The 19,467-nt window shown below is 40.7% G+C and overlaps 1 protein-coding gene and 1 long non-coding RNA gene across 3 annotated transcripts in view; one reads left to right on the top strand and one right to left on the bottom strand.

Moving 5' to 3' along the window:
* WWOX (WW domain containing oxidoreductase) overlaps positions 1-19,467 on the top strand; it is a 1,120,883-nt gene that overhangs the window by 368,019 nt on the left and 733,397 nt on the right. The gene's annotated exons all lie outside the window — the stretch shown is intronic.
* LOC140711698 (uncharacterized) lies at positions 5,237-13,720 on the bottom strand. The gene is made up of 3 exons (XR_012092981.1): positions 13,615-13,720; positions 8,512-8,618; positions 5,237-7,586 (listed from the first exon to the last, which is right to left on the bottom strand). It is a non-coding gene; the product is annotated as an uncharacterized lncRNA (long non-coding RNA).

Raw genomic sequence — 19,467 nt, forward strand, 5'->3', positions numbered from 1 at the left:
TACCCTGTTCCCCATTTAGAACACACTACAGTAACCTTTTCCCACCACCGTGGGAGGACTGTGATTTCATACGTGTCCTCTGATCTGTCCTCTTTGCAGAAGCAGTGACATTTATGCACACTGGCTTTGAGGCTGGTTGAACTTTTGTTTTATTTGCCTTTGCTGAGGCGGGGGGAGGTCTTTGCTTCATGTTAGATCCGTATCCCACTGCAATTCTATGTCACTGTAGCAGGTTTGGGGTTGGCGTGCCAGAGTGAAAACACGAAAGAAAATAAATAGGCAGCACTGAGGAATTATACAGTTGAGCTTGGCATTTTTCTGAATGCAGGGGTATTTTAGGTGAACTGAGCGTGTTGGAGGTGCCCTTGCAGGTATAGGTAGGCAATGTCCATCCGTGGCAAAAAGCAATCGAAGAAATTCTTATCTGATGCTTAATGAATTGCCAGCCTGGTTAAAAAGGATAACCCTTGAAACCCAGGTCGTCCAACTGCTAATTTATGTAGACTGGAGATGTTTCCATGCCTTGCAGCAAAATTTTTCTTCAAATTCACAGAAGCAGCAGCTATCCAGCATTGTTCACAGGTGCTGAGTAGTTGTCATTATTGATAAACATGTAACTGGTCATCTGTATTGTTTTGAGTAGGATAGTCTACCAGGATGCCTAGTAGAGAAAAATGAGATGAGATAATGAGATCCTTTACACTGACACATCTTAGAAATCTGGCACATAGTAGGTTCTCAATAAATATTTTTTGATTCTGTGACTGTTAGAATCTGTTGGCTGAAACTCTGTCATCTGGCTCTCACTCTGCTCCACAAAACTTGGGTAATTCTAATGCTTACTTCACCCCAGGGCTGATGTGTGTTAGGTTAGGGTTTATGATCAAGTAAAGGGTTTAAAGAAGTGTTTTATGAGGGAGTCCTGTTTGCAAATGATCACCTGGTAATTTAAGACGGTGAGCGAAACTTCCCTAATTTTCTAGTATGGACCTTTGGGGCTCAGGATGAGGATGTTCAGTTTGTACTGCTGGTGGAGCTGCCATCCCATTAAGGGCATCGTTCTCCAAGGGAACAGAAATCTTAGGTTGTTGACCTGGAGGTCAGGACCTAGTACAGGCAAGGCAGTGGGCTGTTGAAAAGTAGATGAAGCTGATCAGAGCACAGCCACACCAGTGACAACTGGTCAGGATGTGGGAAGGGCTCTGACCCATTCATCTCAGAGAGATGTGGCGTGAGGAACACTGAGACCTAAGGCTTGTTGCTTAGTGTTGTGGACAAGGGATGCTCTGGGTTGTCTAATACTAAGCAGAATGGAAGGGAAGGATGGAAGGAAGAGAGGGAGAGACAGAGGGAGATGGAGGATGATAGGGAGATGGAGGGAGGCAAAAAGAAAAAAGAAGGAAAGAGGAGGGGGGGAAGGGAGGAAGGAAAGAAGAGAGAGAAGGAGGAAGAGAGAGAAGGAGGCATAGAGGTAGAGAGGCAGGGAGATAATGGAGAGCCTGGCCAAAAGTTAATGCTCAGTTTCCAGTAGTCCACAGAAAGCACCTTGACCAATTGACTGAATACAATTAGTATCACAAACTACTAGGGTTTATTGGATGCTTACCATGTGCCATGTTTCCTTGAATCTTCATGGCGATCCTTCAAGGGGTCCCTGTTTTCTAGAAGGTAAAGGTGTAGGTTAGAGGCTATTTCAGAAGCAAGTCAGGATTAGAAGGCAGATCTGTCTGCATTTCCCCCTCTGTAAATCCAGAGCTGCTGCCTTGTTTCTTATGTGGCCCCCAACCCTGCAACAATTCTTCCTGGGAGGCTTCATTCCTGAAGGGAATTCAGTCTCCTTTTTGAAGACAGGGCCACTGCAACTCTCTGTTCTGATCTGGGGACATGTTAGACTCTCAGTAAGGAGAATCAGAGAAAGAAGAAATAAAACGTATTACTCCATTTTCATACTGCTATGAAGAAATACCCAAGACTGGGTAACTTATAAAGAGAAAGCAGTTTACTGAACTCAGTCATTCCACCTGACTGGGGAGGACTCAAAATCATGGCAGAAGGCAAAGGAGGAGCAAAGGCACATCTTACATGGCAGCAGGCAAGAAAGCATGTCCAGGGGAACTGCCCTTTATGAAACCATCAGCTCTCGTGAAACTTACTATCAAGGGAACAGCACAGGCAGATCCCATGGCTGTGACTCAGTTACCTCCCTCTGGGTCCCTACCATGACACATGGGAATTATCGGAACTGCAATTCAAGATGAGATTTGGGTGGGGACACAGACAAATCGTGTCATAGAATTATAAAAATTCCTATTCCTAAGGCAGATAAATAATCCTGGTTGGAAATCATACTGATTTAGACTTAAAACCATTCAGCCTTCTTTACCATTTCTGAATGTGGCCCTGAGGGAGGATTTGTCTTTTGCTGTTTTCTTTTTTTAAGAGATGGGGTCTTGCTATGTTGCCCAGGCCACTCTCGAACTCCTGAACTCAAGTGATCCACCCGCCTCGGCCTCTCAAAGTGCTGGGATTACAGGCGTGAGCCACCACACCCAGCCTGGGGGAGAGTTTGTTAAAGAACTGTCTGTTTTTATCACATGACCACAAGTTGAAATTTTGGGCAATATCCCTGAATGATACCTTTTCACTAGTAACTCACATGGACCCATCATCTCTGAATTTAACATGCTTTTCAGGAACATGTTCATACTTTCCACCTATAAAACCTGTTTTAGTAATTTACTCCCTTGTGAATGCTCCTTGGTATGTAAATTTAGCTTATTTCCTTTTAATTGTCCAGGTAAGTAATACCCACCGTTAGAGGGCACCAGTAGTGGAATCAACTTATTTTTAAAAATGTATTCTGTGTTTCATGAATTTTTCTGAATAACTGATCTTTAGAGTCTGAATTGTGTTCTGTTGGGCTTGACTTACTTTTAAATTAAAAGAGGCTAACACATTAGACACAAGAGGTCACATTTGATATTCCATTTATATAAAATATGCAGAGTAGGCAAATTCATAAAGACAGAATACAGAAACATTGGTGGTTTCCGGGGTGACGGGGGTGAGGGGAGTAGGAAATGACTGTTAATGGGTACACATTTCTTTTTTTTTTTTCTTTTCTTTTTTCTTTTTTGAGAAGGAGTCTCGCTCTGTTGCCCAGGCTGGAGTACCATGGCGTGATCTCGGCTCACTGAAAACTCCGCCTCCTGGATTCCTGCCATTCTCCTGCCTCAGCCTTCCGAGTAGCTGGGACTATAGGCGCCCGCCAGCACGCTCAACTAATTTTTTGTATTTTTGGTAGAGACGTGGTTTCACCGTGTTAGCCAGGGTGGTCTCGATCTCCTGACCTTGTGATCCACCCACCTTGGCCTCCCAAAGTGCTGGGATTACAGGCATGAGCCACAAGCCACTGTGCTCACTGGACCATTGGGTACAAGTTTCCTTTGGGGTGGTGAAAATGTTTTGGAACTAGATAGAGGTGATAGCTCTACAACACTGCGAATGTACTAAATGACACGAAATCGTACACTTTGTAATAATTTATGTTATGTGAATTTCATCTCAGCCAAAAGAGGCTAACACATAAGGAGATACATTTTGACACATGTGGTATATTAAGCTATTGTTGTTGTTTTTTAAATATTCCAGCTGGGTGTGGTGGCTCACGCCTGTAATCCCAGCACTTTGGGAGGCCGAGGTGGGTGGATCACTTGAGGCAGGAGTTTGAGACCAGCCTGGTCAACATGGTGAAACCCTGTCTCTGCTATAAACTCTGTCTCTACTATAAATAGAAAAATTAGCCGGGCTTGGCGGTGGGAGCCTATAATCCCAGCTACTCAGGAGGCTGAGACAGGAGAATCACTTAAACCCAAGAGGCAGAGGTTGCAGTGAGCCAATAACTCACCTCTGCACTCCAGCCTGGGCAACAGAGCGAGACTCCATCTCAAAAAAAAAAAAAAAAAATTTTTTTTTCTTCCATCTGTATCACACAGTTTCACCATTGTAGCATGGACAGGAAATAATTGGGTTGTATGTAATACCCAGGTAAAGTAAACAGATCTTGAAGAGGGATGCCAATCCCTGCCGTGCATGGTGTTATTCACAGAGCTGCAGGGACACAAACGTACCTTATCTCTTGTCCATGCGATTGATTAGTTATGTGTTTGCCTGTGTTATTAATAATGTATACCTTGAAAAATCTATGTGCATTATAGTCTTTGATCTTGTCATGAATTTCAAAGCCAAAGATTCCATTTTCTTTCTTCTTAAAAAAAATTTTTTTTAAAAGAGGTAGGTTGGAAGTAAATTTAAAACATTTCCCCTTTCTAGCAGAGGACTTTATACTGATCACCATCCATGTTAATTAGATATGCGTGTATGTGTATGTATGATACATATACCCATATACACACATAGTCTATATATACATGTATACACACATGCACATATATACACATATTTTAAGGAGAGAATTATAAAACGATCCATTCAAGCCGTATTACTATATTCTAGAGGTGAGGAATGTCTGAATACGAGACTTACTCATCTAGTAGATTAAAATAGAAGACTGTAGACTAAGGCAGGATCAAAGGACCTCTTTTCATTGTTCTTTTATTGTTTATTGACTTCAAAAAGACTTTTTAGTTTAAACGGACTTTAATGTCTCTTGAATGCTCTTTTGTAAAATGACTTTGAAAATTTGGGGATAATGTCTTCATTAAGTAGAGAAAAATCTTGGGAAAATATAACTGTAACTTGGCTTTCATTAGAGTAGAAAGAGATAAAGCTTTGCTTAATTAATGTCTGTTTTCCCTCTGTTCAGAATTATAAGGAAAAAACGGACTGAAATTAGTGCTGATAAAAGCTTGAAATAGACATTCTAGCACTGAAACTTTTTTTTCTTCCTTCCTTAGAGTTTGGAAAACATACTTCATACAATGCTCTGAAGCATAGGGGAAGATTTTAGGTGCCCTGTCTTCCTGGATCTAAAATGACTCCAAACCCGGTGGTACTGATCACCCTGGCTTCTTTCCAGCTTTCTCACTTCATTGTCTTTTTGTGTGTTTCTGACATCTGTTTACACATGGACGGTCTTGGGGATGGAGGGGTTCTGTTGGTCTACTTTCCTTACTGTTTAACAAAACTCAAAACTGTCTCTGCTCTTGTCCAAGCCACCAATCAAAAACTGACCTTTCTGAGTGTCCTCATTGCCCTCTGGGAATGTTCATGGCCTCTGGGAGTTCAGGAATTACTTTTCCACCGGATCTTCACTACTTTTACTATTCTGTGGCTTTCTGCCAGTTCTCTGCTCAGCTTCTCTTTTCTAGAAACCGGATGCACTTTGTTAGCTTAGAATGCTGTTCTAGGCTGCCTTTTTTTTTGGTGGCTTCTTGGTGAGCAGAACACTGGACTCCAGACTGTGAGGCTCCTCCTGTGCAGCCTGCTAGCTCCTCATACCCACTCCCTTGTCACCTTAACGCCACGTATGATTGCAATGGCAAAAAGGAGAAGTGCACAGAGGAACACCACCTATCAGAGTTTGCACTGAGTTTCCAGATCCATCCTTTTGCTTCCACCCATCCCAAGGAATGCAGTTCTTGGAAGGGTCATCTCATGATACATTGTTGGCCCTCTTAGAAGAGATTTCAGGCCTTCCCTTTTTGTAGCTTGATACTTACAGGGAGCGCTAGGGTAAGTGGAAAAAGCACATGACTTGGAATAAAGACCTAGTACAAATCCCATGTCTGATTTATACTAACTAGGTCCTGGACCTAGTTCCTGTACCTGTTTGAGCCTCAGTTTTCCCATCTGCAAAGGAGGGATGATAGTACTTACTCCAAAGAATTGTCGTTGGATCAAATGAGTTGGAGTGGGATACAGCAACATTCTGTATTCTGATTTCAGCAACACTATGCAATGTAATTCCGTATTATAATAACACATCTTCTGTGGGTCTTTCTTTTGGGGAAGCTAACGTTTTAAAAGGTTTCCCTTTTTAACCTGTGACGCCCTCTACCCCAAAAGTATATTCAAGAGCGAAACTTTTGGTATGATGATGTCTTACACCGATAGTTCTGAATGACTTGACCTGGCTATCTTTTTTGAGTCTCTCGATTGATAGATGGATGGATAGATTGATTTTGTTGTAACCCTTGTTCAGCCTTGCTGGCCTTACTCGTTTTTAAACACTCAAATGCCATTGAGTCACAGATTTCAGAGGGAGATGGTAATACCTCAGGTTTTATTTTTATTTTTATTTTTTTTTGAGACGGAGTCTCGCTCTGTCGCCTAGGCTGGAGTGCAGTGGCGCGATCTCGGCTCACTGCAAGCTCCGCCTCCCAGGTTTATGCCATTCTCCTGCCTCAGCCTCCTGAGTAGCTGGGACTACAGGCGCCCACCACCACACCTGGCTAATTTTTTGTATTTTTAGTAAAGACGGGGTTTCACCATGTTAGCCAGGATGGTCTCGATCTCCTGACCTTGTGATCCGCCCGCCTTGGCCTCCCAAAGTGCTGGGATTACAGACGTGAGCTACTGCGCCTGGCCAATACCTCAGGTTTTAAGTTGCAGGGAGTCACCACAGGTTTGTTATGGAAACCATCAGGGATATTTATTCCCTCTCCTGAGAAACATAATTGAGCCTCTAAACCACCCACCAAGATATCTGCCTGTAAAATATTTAAGAATTGGTACTATGAAGACATTTCCCTCATGCAATTTGTTTTCCATCTAGGAACAGAGCGAGGAAAATATAGCTGAGTATAAGTTACAAAGCCAAACTTTTAAGCTACCAAAGGCATCTCTTCACAATAGCACTTGGAGAAGGGCTGAAGGCAAACAGAAAGTGAGCAGAAGGGAGACCGATGTTCTGAAACAGAGATGACAGGCTCCACAGTGCAGGGTGATGATGCTGTTATAAATTACCCATTCAGTTTTAGACTAGACATTCCCTGGAAGCATGTCATGGGATGTGCAGAAGGGGCTTTTGGATAAAAGGGGTCTAGTTAATAGAGGTTATAAAAACAAACTCAAAAAGCATAGCAGGCTGCCAGGACATGTCTGAGTACCTCGCAGATGGTGGGGAATAGCCTATGGATTCTGCCTACATCATGGATGCCCAGGCTGGGCCGTGGGTTGTGTTTTTTTCTCTCAGTTTATAGAAATGTTATCAGGCATATTTTCCCTGTTTCCCTAGCCAGCCATAGGGCCAGGTGACTCCTAGAGGTGATCCTTCGGTCATTTCCTAAACAGATCTAAAACAAAGAGATACCTGTAACCTGGGATTAGATAGAGCCAATAAGATGTGACTGAAATGCTCAGGGATGCTAAGAGGTCTACATTTTAAGTTGGTATATTATTAAAGGTGATGCTAGCTGCTATAACAAATAAGCACACCCGTGCACCGTGGCTCAAACATAGTAGAAGTTTATTTCTTGTTTATATAAGATCCAGAATGTTTCTTGCCAATTAGCAGGCTGTTCTCTTCCAAGTGGTGACCCAGGGACTCAAGCTGTTTTCGTCTTGTGGCTCAGCCATCTTACACACATGGCTTCCAGGGCTGCCCTGCTGTTGTCTGCATGAAGCTGGTGGAAGAAGTAGGAATTTGCAGGACCATGGGTGGAGCATTTTAAGGATGAGACCTGGTGTGGCACAAATCTGTGAACTCCAGGAGGCTAGGAAATAGAGCGTAACCATGTGCCCAAGAAGAAGTGGGGCATAGTACATCTTTGCCGCACCTGATGTACTGTTGTTTGTTTAAAATCACTTTGGATTCTCATGTACCTTTTCCCCCTCAAGATCTTTATGTTTTTGACTTTGGAGATAACCAGAAATAACTAACCATGCTTCCTGCCCTCTACGATTTCATCCTGATGGGGAAGCAAGACCCCACTCTTTTATTTTTATGTATATATGTATGTATGTGTATATGTATGTATGTATGTATGTATGTATCTATGTATTGATGTATGTGTGTGTCTATGTATGTATCTATGTATGTATCTATGCATGTATGTATGTATCTATGTATGTATGTATCTATGTATGTGTGTGACGGAGTCTTGCTTTGTCGCCCAGGCTGGAGTGTAGTGGCACAATCTTGACTTACTGCAACGTCCTCCTCCTAGATTCAAGCAATTCTCCTGCCTCAGCCTCCCAGGTAGCTGGGATTACAGGCACCTGCCACCACATCTGGCTAATTTCTGTATTTTTAGTAGAGATGGTTTCACCATGTTGGCCAAGCTGGTCTCGAAGTCCTGACCTCAGGTGATCCCCCCACCTCGGCCTCCCAAAGTGCTAGGATTACAGTCATGAGTCGGCATGCCCGGCCAGCAAGACCCCCTGCTGTTGTCCAGTGTGGTAGGTGCCTTTGCCTACCTTCTACTATACAGGCTGGAACAGGTGATACTGTACCCACCTTCACAGGCTCCCTAGGAACTGAGGATGGCTCTGTGACAGGTTCTAGCCAACAAGTAAAATCAGAAACCAACAGCATGTTTCCTTGAATACCTTTTGCTTTGTATAAAATGGTGTGGCATTGCCGGTATTTTCACTCTTCCTTTCTTCCTACCCTGGATGCAGATTTGATGTTTCCAGCCGCAGCGGTCTTGTTGCTTCTAGGATCCAACAGGGAAGAGGGAAAAGTCAAAAGAATGTTGGAGAGAAGGCCCTCAAGTTGCAGAACACTGACCAGTGTTGGCAGCTACAGGACAGTCAGGCATGATTCTTCATTCAGAATCTGCTTTTCCCTGTCCTGCCAATTCATGAGCTGCTAATAAACATTCTGATGCAAATATGGAATACAGATTTCACAGGGCTTCTGGGTAACCCTTGGAGGTGAGGATGCTTTGCGAATGCAACAGGTGTCTCTGACATCATTTTTCTGGTAGAATGTTTACAAATGCTAATTAAGTTTTGCTTCAAATGGGGAACAGTCCTGTGCAGTATTTCTTGGAAGTTACCAGCTTGAACATAGGAAGATGTTCTCCATCATCTGGATTTTTCTCACCAGCACCTTTTAGTTGTGGTGGTTTGGGATGTGATGATCTCAGATCTTTTCATCCTCCATGAAATCTCTGCAGTGATAGCTGAATGTCTTGCCTTTTCTTTTATTGCCCTTTTTCTTTTGTGACTTTGTACTGAGACACATTTATGTTAGGGTAATTGTCTCATGGTATTTGAAAATCTTTATTTGGGCCACATTGGTTGGAAGATAAAAATATATAAGCCCTAGTCCCTGAACATCATTTGGCCTGAACTAAGGCTGGAGTTTCTCTTAATCAAAATAACAATGACTATTTTTCCCTGCCAAGGAGTGGTGTAATATCATGAAGTAGATTTATGTACACATTAAATAAACTTTTAAAGCATTTTAATGCACCAGTTTGCAATTTTTATTTCTGTTCACCAAAATATCCCAGATAATGGTTATCAGTTTTTGATTCTACACATACTTCAAATACTGTTAGTGCAAAATCCTTCTTTAGAAATGTCACCTAATTCCAATGTTTCATTTTATTCAGTGAAGACCTGCCTTTGGTTATTTCAGTTGGGTATTACAATGCCAATTTGCCCACACATTTTTTTTTAGGTGCCTATGCTTACAGTAGTCAGAGAGTTGGTGAAAAATCAAGGTCAAAACAGGAAAAAGTAACACTGTAAATACCTATTTCTGTACATAATTTAAATTAAAACCACAACCACCTAGAAGCATCAATACAAGGAACTGGCTGCATGCTGCATTCCTGTGACCTACTTCATTAATGATGGAATGACTAACAAGGATCAGAGGGAATGTGGTCATCCTCCTATCTCATAAGCCAAATGCTGCATATTCCAAGGCTATCAATTCTGAAAGCCCTTGTCTTAAATAAGGAAAAAGTTTGGGGCCTGGGTCGTTCTTTTTAAAGGAAGACATTAGAAAACTTAGAATATAAATTTCTGTTAGTAGAAACTAATTTATCTTGCTGATCTCTAAAGTATACCTGATTTGGAATATGTGCCCTCAAGTTTTGCTACATTGAAAAAAATTATGGGCCGGGTGCGGTGGCTCACGCCTGTAATCCCAGCACTTTGGGAGGCCGAGGCAAGTGGATCACCTGAGGTCAGGAGTTTGAGAACAGCCTGGCCAACATGACAAAACCGTTTCTGTACTGAAAATACAAAAATTAGCCAGGCGTGGTTGTACATGCCTGTAATCCCAACTACTTGGGAGGCGGAGGCAGGAGAATCGCTTGAACCTGGGAGGTAGAGGTTGCAGTGAGCCGAGATCGTGCCACTGCACTCCAGCCTGGGTGACAAGATTGAAACTCTGTCTCAAAACAAACAAACAAATAACAAAAAAAAACAGAAAACAAAAAAACGAAAAAGAAATTATGTCATTTCATTATCAGCATCCGTAGAATAAATCTTAGATCAAGATGGGAGTACTGGGCTACTCCCTTCTTGCCCAGTCTGTGGTTTAGCACAGGAAAAAGCAAACTAGGGCCCTTGGGCCAAATCTGACCTGCAGCCTATTTTTGTGCAGCTTGCAAGTGAACATTTTTAAATTGTTGAAAAAATATGAAAGAAAATATTTCAAGATGTATGAAAACTACACGAAGTTGAAACTTGAGTGTCCTTAAGTAAAGTTTTATTGGGACATGGTGTTTCTCATCTTTATGTATTGTTTGTTTGCTTTGAGACGGAGTCTCGCTCTGTCACCCAGGCTAGAGTGCAGTGATGCCATCTCGACTCACCGCAATCTGCATCTCCCAGGTTCCAGTGATTCTTCTGCCTCAGCCTCCTGAGTAGCTTGGCATATAGGCACGTGGCACCACACCTGGATAATTTTTGTATTTTTAGTGGAGACAGGATCTCACCATGTTGGCCAGGCTAGTCTTGAACTCCTGATCGCAAATGATACACCTGCCTCAGCCTCCCAAAGTGCTGGGATTACAGGCATGAGCCACCGTGCCCGGCCTTTTTATGTATTGTTGATACAGCATCACAAGGGAAGAGTTAAGTAATTGCAACAGATAAGAGCACAGCATGAAGAGCTGACAATATTGGCCGACTGGCCCTCTCAGACAAAGTTTGCCAACACCCAGTTGAGCAGATATACTTACCTGTGAGCAGAGGTGAGTCAGAGGTGATTCTTTTGTCCCTCCTTTCCCAAAGAAATGTGGAAAGATGAGAATGTTGCTGCCAGTGCTGATTTGGAGCATTTTTTTTTTTTTTTAATTCTCTTAAACAAGTCCCAACCTTGATTTTCCCTGTGTACCCTACTCTTTACTCCCAGGTCTTTGCTAGGTAAGCAGTCAGGTGTTAGCCGAAGATATGGCAACCCACCGGTGGTCCTCTGAATGCCCACAAGAGTCACCTCTAAGATGATCCAGCCGTTGCGTGGTGTAGCATGCCAAGTCCTTGCTGCCTTTCCTCTGCTCCGTGGTTACCGTATTAATTCAGGGATGATGAGGAGAAAGTGGTGTCCCTTTACCTGTTAATTCCTCGAAGGAAGTTCTGTTCGAAATGAATAGTCTGGAAATATGTAATAAAGTTACCTATGAGGACCACTTTGAGAGAGATTTAAATGTGATAATAAGAATAAAAGAAAATGAAGTGACATTGAGGGCGTCTTCTTTTATAACAGCTCTTGGTCTTGCCTGTTAAGCACCCTGTAAAATGACTTTTACACATTTATGGATTGAAATGGTTCTGCTGAAATTTTAAGTGTTAACATTGTTCAAACTTCCATTACTAACACCTCTCACATTGTTAGAAAACAGTTTTATGTTTGACATTTTGATCATACTAACCTGGGACATTTTATGCTAAAGTTCTCATTTCATGCCTTAGGAATCCCCTGCTTATTTTGATTTTAGCGCTTTTCTATAGGAAGCCAATACATTACGTTTGCACATCTTACCCCGACGCACTGTCTAAACCAGTCATCACAGAAGAAATTTTGTAGAGATGAAGGAAGCTTAAATGTCTCGTTTGTCAGACTGACTTGGGTAGAAAATAAGGATTTCAACCCCCTCATCCTGGTTCCTTCCCTTTTAGATTTTCTTGTTTGCTTTTCTTTTTCCCTTTTAGATTTTCTTGTTTGCTTTTCTTTAAAGCTGTTGTTACTCAAACGACAGTTCGTAAACTGCACTTTATTTTTTATGACAGCTTTATTGAGATAATTTACATGCTATACAATTCATGCATTTAAAATGTACAATTCTATGGCTTAGTCTATTCACAGAGTTGTGCAACCATCGCCACAGTCAGTCTTCTTACCTGAAGGAGAAAGCCTGCACCCCGTAGTTTTCATCTCCCTTTATCCACTTCAGCTGTTCCCCACTAGTCTGCAAACCACTAGTCTGCTCTTCATCTCCATGCGTTTGTATATTCTGGACGTTTCTCATTAATGGGCTCATCCAATATGTGGTTCTTTGTGATTGGTGCTTTCACTTTGCATCCATCATGTTTTCAAGATACTGCACCTTATTTTTCAGTTCCTTGCTTGTTTTTTCTTACAGATACATTTTTAAAAATGAGTAAACATATGTACAAAAATACTTTATTTAGGCACACCAGGTTTATGAGATTCATCTTTGTAGCCACCAGAGCAACTAACAGTGCTAACATAGCCTAGGCATTCTAAATGTGTTTGTCAGGTGCATAAATCTGTGATTGATAAAACCACTGTTCATTACTTGGTCCTTAAAATCTCCCTCAGTATAGCTGTAGGGACATACAGAAGAAAGGCTGGCTCATTAATAGGATATGTCCAGAGTTCTGCTTTAGAAATCATAATGTAGACATCATTGATTTCTCTGACGCTGGAAGCTGCTACTGCTGCTTCTTCGTCTTCATCTTCTTCTCCTTGTGTATTGAGAGCAGGGACCTCCTTGTGCTGTTTTGGGCTCTCCTTGGTTACCCAGATTGGCTGCATCAGCACCTTCTTAAAATATTAGTGTTGCTGAGATAGGAGCTTTTGGTAGATGGATAAATTGGGATTTGTAAATATTTTGCTTAGTTTTTCCCAGAGTTTTGCAGAAGAGAATAAGGTGTTGGTTTGTTATAAGGTGGTCCTTTATAAAGTTTAGGCCTGTTTTAACGAGGCTGACTTGGGTTGAAGATAACTAGAGCCATGACATCTTGACGGACAAAGACTGCTCACTCTACTTCTTTATTTTATATTTTTATTTCATTTCATTTCATTTAAGACAGTATCTCTCTCTGTTACCCAGGCTGGAGTGCAGTGATGTGATCTTGGCTTAGTGCAACCTCCACATCCTGGGTTCAAGTGATTCTGATGTCTCAGCCTCCCCAGTAGCTGGGATTACAGGCATGTGCCACCACACCAGCTAATTTTATGTGTTTTTTAGTAGAGATGTGGTTTCACCATGTTGGCCAGGCGGGTCTTGAACTCCTGAATTCAAATGATCTGCCTGCCTCAGCCTCCCAAAATGCTGGGATTACCTTTTAAAACTCTACCTTTTAAAAATATGAACCTGGACAAAGAGGTATTGAAGAATGTGTCTCTTATTATTATGGTAATGAGAACAGTTTAGATTTGGACCTACCTAGGTTTTTCTTTCCTCTACCCACCCTCCCACCACCCCCCCACCAACTCCTTACCATGCTTCCTCTGTAAAATGTGCACTCCCTAGTTGACAGGAATTGCCCCTGGAATCCTATCTGGTGTTCTAGTTGTTACCAAATCCAGGCAAATCTTGGCTGTGAGACAGGTGGTGAATCTACTGGTTAGAACTGGAGCATCAACTTTCGTTTTCATTTCAAGACCTGCCCCCATGATCACGGAGGATGAAAAGTCTGCTTAATTTATAAGCTAGCTAATTGCTTCTTCAGGTGAAGACCTAAATGAGTTTTAAAGTGAAATGCATATCTCTAAGGGCTAAGTAGCCAACACAATAGGCAACTGGGATAGCAAAGACTAATTTAGAAAAGGTTGTTTTGTTCGTTTCTCTTTTTCTTTCTTTTTCCTTCCCTCCCTTCCTTATTTCCCACCTTCTTCCTCCCTCTTCTCCCGTCTCCCCCTTCTCCTTTCCTTCCTTCCTACTTCAGTTCCCTTTTTCCTCTTTTTCCCCCTTTTATTTAACCATTATAAATGCGATGCAGTTGCGTCTGGAGCTTTTGCTGGTAATTAAATAAATTATTTATACATTTAACACAGTCTTGAATTACTAGGTGATCGTCTTAGGCACTCAAAAGCATAAGAGCCCTTGAAAGCAATATCTAAGCATAGATATTCCATAGCACGTCTTACAATCTAAATATTGCTTTTAGTGTAATCGAAGCAGCAAGAGTAGTCACAGCAGTTGATGGACTATTTTTCAAATTGATTTCAAAAATGTATTTAAGGGGATGATCTTCTAGTCTAGATTACCTATTGATTTTTAATATGAAAAGCTCATTATGTAAGCAGTAACCGCATATAAAAACCTAGCAAACCTTTGCATAAATCCTTTAATTGAATTTCCAGAGCCTGTGGTTCTACTTTTTTTTTAATTAAATCTATTTCTTTTTTTAAGTGTTACTGTGTAATTTGCATGCTGTGAAGAGGCCCTGTCCCAGATAAAGTGCCATTGATCCTTATTAAACCTCACCTCTGGGCTTGCTTAAAACTAACTGGAAAAATTAAAGTGTTCATGCCGCAATGCACTTATAGCTTGTGTGATAGGATTATGGAAAAAATAATAAAACTAATTTCCAGGGGAGAATTTATAATGTGAGATTTTATTTTTTTTCAATTTGATAATTAATAGTGAAATCATATCATATATATAAATCATATTTTAGCCTATAAACTGAAATGGCAATTAGGAAAGATAATATATACTTGATGTAAAACCATGTTACGTGCAGATAATCTTTTGGCACTTTAATTTTTTAATTGTAGAAGGAGGGAATTATGAATTCAAGCCAAACACATTAAATGGTGGGTTTCATCCGAAAAATCTGATTCTTTTACTATGCACTATATTAATGGATTTATAATATTAGTGTGAGGAAGTATAAAAGATATGGAAAAAGATATTCTGGTTAGGTTCGTGCTAAAATGTATGTATTAGAATTACCAGGGGAAAGAAAAATATAAAATCTGCAGTAGGTTTTTCTATTTTTTAATACCTAACATTTGTTATTTTAAAAGCAATAAAATCCCCTAAAGAAATATTCATAATCAATAAGAACACAAAATATGGAATATATTAACTGAGTTATAAAAATGTTTGTAGCATAGCACAAAATGAAAAACACAGCAAGTTATGTACGGTTTAAAGTGTAATCAATTTTGAGGTTGTATACAAGGATATAAATGATAAATACAAGTAGTAGCATTTTTAGTAAAGGCTGTTACAAAATACTGTATTTATGGCCTCTTCCATTCTTTTTATAGCTCATTAATGTAGAAAACAAACACAGTGTATCCATCTTCTCAGACACTTTAAAATTCCCTTAAATGATATTTTTAAATGTAAATAACTGAGCTCATTTGATCTGGTTCTTCCTTAGGCCAGCGTTAGCACGAATGGCAATATTCACCACCTTGGGGTTCCTTTTCAGACTCCGGAAAGAAAAAGTGATGATAATGACGTATTTCCCTCCCTTCCACAAAACAGAGCCCGGTGTGACACTCTCACACATGGCTTGGCAGCCTACTCTTCTCTCTCAAAACCCCTTGCCCACCTTGCTTTTGCACCCCCCACCCCAAGGAAAGCCTTCCCACCTTTGGAGGCTGCATTAATTCTTCCGGGCCACAAGGGGGCCGTTTAGTTACTGGTTCACTGCACTGGCTGGCAGGAAAGAGTTTTAATGCAGGCTCCAAAGGTGCTTAATTTCCTGTGGTCCTTATGAATATGCATACAGTATGTGCTCAACAATCTAGCGGTTCACACGAGACAGCTGCTTCTGGTGGTGACGGTTTTTAAAATTTATTATTTATTTATTTTTTTCTCTCCCCTTTCCTTGGACAAGCCCTTTCTGGGTAAGCTGAGTCTATAATATAATTTCATTAACTCATTTCCAGTATTTAATTTGGTTTTGATATTTCCATCATGGCCCCTTTTCTCCTTTCATTTTGTCATTCTGTAGAAGTCGTCAATCTGTATTATGATCAACAAGGCATATTGCTATGACTCTAGGAATCACCAACGTAGATATCCAGGCTTCCTAAAATATAAGTAAGTCAGATTTAGCATCCCTCTGTTTTCCTGAATGTAGGAGTATTTGCAAAAGGAAAAAAATAAACATACATCTTGGAAAGCAGAGAAAAGCGTTTTGTTTTCTATTTGGATTAACATATTATTCATCACTGTGTAACTTCATCCATCCAGTATGTATTGAATGCCTACTATGTGTCTGGCACCATTTAAGACTGAATTTGTATCAGTCAAGCCTTCCAGGATCTCATTATCTGGAGAGAAAGATTAAAACATATGCAAATAATTTTGAAACAAGCAAAGACCTAACTCAGCCTGAGAGGAGGTTGGGTTTAGAGAACGCTTTCATTATGTTTTAAAGCTTTTGTATTTATAACTATAGTTTATTTAGACTTTATGATTTACCAAGTAATATTATTAGATGCAAATATGATAGTACTATAAAGATTATGGTTTTTGAATGAAGTCACTTTGTGGCATGATGGTATAAAAATAAGATACTCTCATAGTGAAAATTGAGATAAGACATGTCCTATTCGCTAGAATAGACTGTCACTGCTCTGGTTGCCTCCAAGGAGGAAACTATTATAGGAGTGATTAACGTGGAGGTTCATCTGTAGAATATGGGCAGTCATCTACAAATTGGGAGCAAGGGCCAGGATGCCAAATAAAGTGACAGCCTCTGGCCTGGGAGTCTAGACAGTGGTCAAAGGCAGGATTCATAGAGTTTCCCAAGATAAGATTCAAGACCCCAACTAGGAATGAAAGCCAGGCTGAGGCTGCCACCAAGTAGAGGCCTCCAATAATGTTGACCCAGTGGGGCTGCATTGTTCACTGCCCCCTCCTGGGATGGAAGAGCCAGTGACAATGGAGCATCTAAGAGACAAGAGAAAGGGAGTGTAAAGGTGAGGATTCCATGGCTTTACACTCCAGACACTCAGGCTAGCTTGGTCTCATTGAAGCAGTCATACCTTCTGGAAGGCAACTACATGAATTACAGAACTGTGCTGGGTCCTTTAGAGTGTCAGAAATAGTGAAGCTTCTGGAGCTTCACTGTCCAATATGGTAGCCACATGTGAGTATTAAAATGTAAATTAATTAAAATTAAAACTACAATTTCTCTGAAATAAGAGCCACATTTTCAAATCCTCAATAGCCAGATGTGGTTATTGGCTACCATATTGGGTAGCACTAATACAGAACGCTCTATTGGATAGATCTGCTTTAAAGCTTTAGTCCCCAAAGTGTAAAAGATGAACTGCTTGGGTTCCAAGAGGAAACATTACATCTTCTGTTTATCCATTAAACTCTTTCATTTATTATTAGACGTCTCAACACACTTACTGGGTGGCAGGTACTGTTTTAGAATTTTGCATATTTTTTACACATACTGTCCTTTCAAATATTCTTTGAAGTAGGACTATTATTGTCCATATTTCACAGATGAGGAAAGAGATGCACTAAGAAGAGGTGGCAGAGTAGGGATTCCAGCTCAGTAGTCCACGTTCAGGGTTCCATACTTTTTAATGTAAGCATATTGGCTTTCAATTTAAAAATGTTATTTTTGTTTTACAAATAATACACAGATGCATTGACACAGGTACCCTCTCCAGTCCTCTGATGGCCAGGAATTGTGTGCAATATGCAGTACATTCTAAAGTCAGCCTGGCCATTTCCCCAGGGAGAAGGTCCATGTTGGAACCTTTGAAAATGTATTGTAGTTTTGCCTGTGTGCTTAGTTGGATGGATTGAGAGATCCGATTATGTGGTCTGAACTGAAGCAACCACCACAAAATGAACAAGAGACTTAAAAACATTTGTGCAAAAAGACCAGTGTTTGGATATAGTTCTTAGAATAGCAAATAGTAAGAAAAGAGCAGGATTGGTACTTCAGCTACTCCTCATAAAGCCCTTCATGTTGTGCAAAGTAAACACAATCATAGTTTGATCGGAAGTGGACAATCGAAAAACAAAAATCTAAATTAGCAAAGAGAAATGTGAAATTGCGTGCATTATTTTTAAAGATGAACGTTACTGTAAACCATACCATTCCTGGAGGTAGTAGGTAATAGAATGACCCAAGTTTATAATTTGTAAATAAGTAGACATCTATTGAGGTATATGCCCTTAATTTTTCTAACTGATGAAAGTGTACTTCCATAAACTCAAGCGAGTTCAAAGCAGCCTGGAGCCTCTTAGATTTTAAAAAGTCTGTGGCCTCTGCCTCTCTGGGTTTTCACTGCTCAGCTAAGATCTACTCTGTTTATCCTCTGCCTACTAGAAGGATATCCTTTCCATAGAGTTGAAAATCCTGAAAGAAAAGTTTCCATAAAGGGGGAAAAAAAGTCGTTGATTGAAAGAGTCCTGGCATAGATACTGAACTTTTGATGGGAACTTTGTAGGATGTTCATCTGTTTATCATTAAACCTGGGAGAGCCATCCCTCGCCTCCCTCCACCCCTTAATTTAAAAGTATGTAAAATCTTTTCAGGTACATCCTGATACCAGCACATGGTACACTGAGCCCTAGTGGATGGAATTGTGGAAAAAAAAATTTAAAGATAGAATGTTTTCCCAACATTTTGGCCATATTTGCCAGAACTTTTTCAAGAATGCTATGGCTTTTGCTCAGGGCAAGGGAAGTGTGTGTATGTGTGTGCATGTGAACTGTGGAGGTGATAAGAGCTGTGTTTGTGAAAACTGTGGAAACGTAACACATATATATGAACCTTTTAATCTTCTTGGAGCTGGAGCTTTAAAATATATAACTTTTGTGCGGAAAGAGAAACTTTCCTTATCCAAAGAGTTCGTAAGTTTCTCATATCCTTGGTTAAGGCTGAGCTACCTGGCTATCTGCATTTCTGATAGGTTTTGCTTTCATACACATTTCAAGGACTTAAAAAATCTGTTTCTAAAGAATAACTTAGAATGTGCTTGTTACTGTCCCGCCTATTCTGGGGAATAGGTGGATATTATACATTTATTTCAGTGGAATGGTGGATCAGATGGCTTCATGTCTTTTTACATCACAATTCCACAACCCTCATTAGTGAAGCAGAAGTTGAAGGAGGTCACTTGCTTTTTGCCCCAATGTCAAATAACTCCATAACTTTTTTATCCTTTTTTGAGACAGAGTCTTGCTCTGTCGCCGAGGCTAGAGTGCAGTGGTGCAATCTCGGCTCACTGCAACCTCTGTTGATTCTCCTGCCTTGGCCACCTGAGTAGCCGGGACTACAGGCGTGCGCCACCATACCTGGCTAATTTTTGTATTTTTAGTAGACACCGGGTTTCACCATGTTGGCCATGCTGGC

This window comes from Chlorocebus sabaeus, chromosome 5 (assembly GCF_047675955.1).
Source record: "Chlorocebus sabaeus isolate Y175 chromosome 5, mChlSab1.0.hap1, whole genome shotgun sequence".
NCBI classification, from domain to species: Eukaryota; Metazoa; Chordata; class Mammalia; order Primates; family Cercopithecidae; genus Chlorocebus; species Chlorocebus sabaeus.